Consider the following 2,562-nt stretch of genomic DNA (forward strand, 5'->3'; position numbering starts at 1 on the left):
CTAGCAAAAAAGAACCGATCCATTCGTCACTAATGGCGAATCCTGTTCCTCTTAAACGTTGAGACGTTTCCACTATTTGTGGCACATAATTCGTCATATTTTCACTGTTTTCTAACCTTATGGATATAAGATGACGACGCAAACTAATTCTTCTCGAAAAACCTGAATCGTCGAACAAAGCACGCAGCTTTTCCCACAACTTTTTCGTACCCTTAGTTCCTTTATGTGAACAAATAAATATGAGTCAATCGTCAAAATCAGCTTAGCTCGTGCTTTTATATCTGCCGCAGCCGTGCTGCCTCGGTTCCTTTTCTTTAATGAATTTATCAACGCCTTCCAAAGCTAATAAGTTTTCTACAGCGAACGCCCAATCCTCGAAATTTTCGCGTCCTTTCAGCTTTGTCACGTTTGTAAGATAACAACAACTCATTTTTCTGGCTTGCACGACACTAAATACCACTATTAACACTATTTTAGGAAGCTATTAACCCATAACCTTTTATAAAAGAAACACGTGGATCGATTTTCAACGAATAACAGAACTTTATTGCCAGATTTGTTAAGTACATCAATGGTTGCTAGATTTGATAAGTATATCAATGGTTGCCTGATTTGATAACTACATCAATGGTCTTAATACAAATATTTAGCACTAGATGATGCTAGAATTTACATTTAGATATACATTTTCAACAGTAAGTAAAACTTCTTAGGAGTCGATGGCCGAGCGAGAATGGAGAGTAAAATTTCAAGGCCACGTTTTGGGCATTTTTGTTCCACTAGAGAGAAAAAAGATATAACGAAAGAGGAAAAGGAGAGAGTGGGCTCTACCTTCTATATATCTTAGATACACTTTATTTTTCCTGAGTTTTTCCCCCATGGTTGCTAATTTCTAGTAAGAAATAACACTATAGGAAATATGTATATATTCGGTGCCTATATTTGGACGTTATATTTCCTTGGTGCCTATTGTTTGGGGCGTTTTCTGGTCCCAATTTTTTGGCGTTTTTTTGGTGCCTACTTTTTGGCGCTTATTTCCGTTTTCGGGCTAGTGCTTATGCATACTATAAAGTGCTATCCATTCCGTCGTCTGATTTATTGGTATTGCTTTGCGGTAATTAGTGCCGTTGCTGTGGTCCTGGAATCGCTGCGTTTGTGCGGGTGATAAACGCTAAATGGAAGCGGAGTAGTGCGCGTTGTTGCCACGGTTTGTGTCCGGCGTTTACCCACACCGGTCGACCCTTCTCCGTTTTTTGCAAATTTTGTCTATTTGTATTCTCTCGCTCTCATTCTCCCTCGGGTCTCTCCCTCTTTCTTTGTCTGCCTTCAAAGTTTTAATTCTGTTATGTGTACTACGCTACACGCACTTTTTTATTTCTATATTATTTTCAAAATTTTCCAATATAGTTATTTCGAAGTTAATTTCTTTTTCAAACCTGTTATTTGTGCGTTGTTTACTGGAATATAATATTGTATTTCTCTTTTATTTTGAATAACGTTCTCTTTGATTGTTATTGTTATTTTACAGTTGCATACATATATTACAATAAGTAGTTTTTGTTAAGTGTAATTTTCCTGTCGTCAAAATCTTCTAAAACAGTTTCACTTATTGCATTCTTAACAATTAAAGTTTCATCGTCAGGATGTCCATGGTTGGGATCTCGAATTTGTGTTTATACTTTAAAATACAATTTTGAAAATATACACAAGTTTGACTTTTTTTTAATTTTTCAAATCGGTCTCTTCTTCATAAGCATATACGCTATTTGCTATTTCTATAACATGCTTAATATTAGTGTTTATTTCCATGAACTCTTTGTTTGGTATTGGCACTATAGCTTTACATAGGTTTTCATAAAATGTGTCGATATTTTAATGGGAATAATCAACTGAGATTTTTCCTATTTCTTTAAAGCTAATTTTAGCTTATAAAAATCAATATTGTAATTCACTGGTCGTCAATATACAATTGATATTTTCCAAGATTTGGATTTTTAGAACTTGGTCTAAGTATAGCAAATATCTTACAATTTCGCTGTTGCTGGTTTTAATTTCATTAAAAGCTGCCTGGATTTTTTGTCTGTCTTCTTCGACATTATTTTTTAGTAGATTTAAACTGTTATTAAAGTGTAGATTTATTTGAATTTGTTTGTTAACTGTTTCAATAGCGTTGTTATTATTTTCGTCCGTAACTTTTAAATGCTGTAAAATTTCTTGACGGTCATCGTCGTCGATGGAGCCCAATAGCCATTTATTTGTTGTCCCGACAATATTTAAAAGTCCTCTTTTTTGTTCCTCTTAAAAGTCTCTAAAAATGAATTTGCGAAAGTGTAATTTATTTAACTTTGTCTTTAAGTAGTTATATTTTTTTGAGCAATAATGTCTAATATTTAATATTGGATTCGATTTGTGAGATTATTATAGGCTAGGTAAAACTAGCACTACCACTATTCAGTTAATAATAATTAGTTTTTGAGTTATTTGTTTGTAAAATTTGTATTTTACCTTCACAAAATTTTGATATAACCATTTATCACTTATCACATTTATTTTAATAATTAG

This window comes from Anastrepha ludens, chromosome X, assembly GCF_028408465.1.
Source record: "Anastrepha ludens isolate Willacy chromosome X, idAnaLude1.1, whole genome shotgun sequence".
Classification (NCBI taxonomy): Eukaryota; Metazoa; Arthropoda; class Insecta; order Diptera; family Tephritidae; genus Anastrepha; species Anastrepha ludens.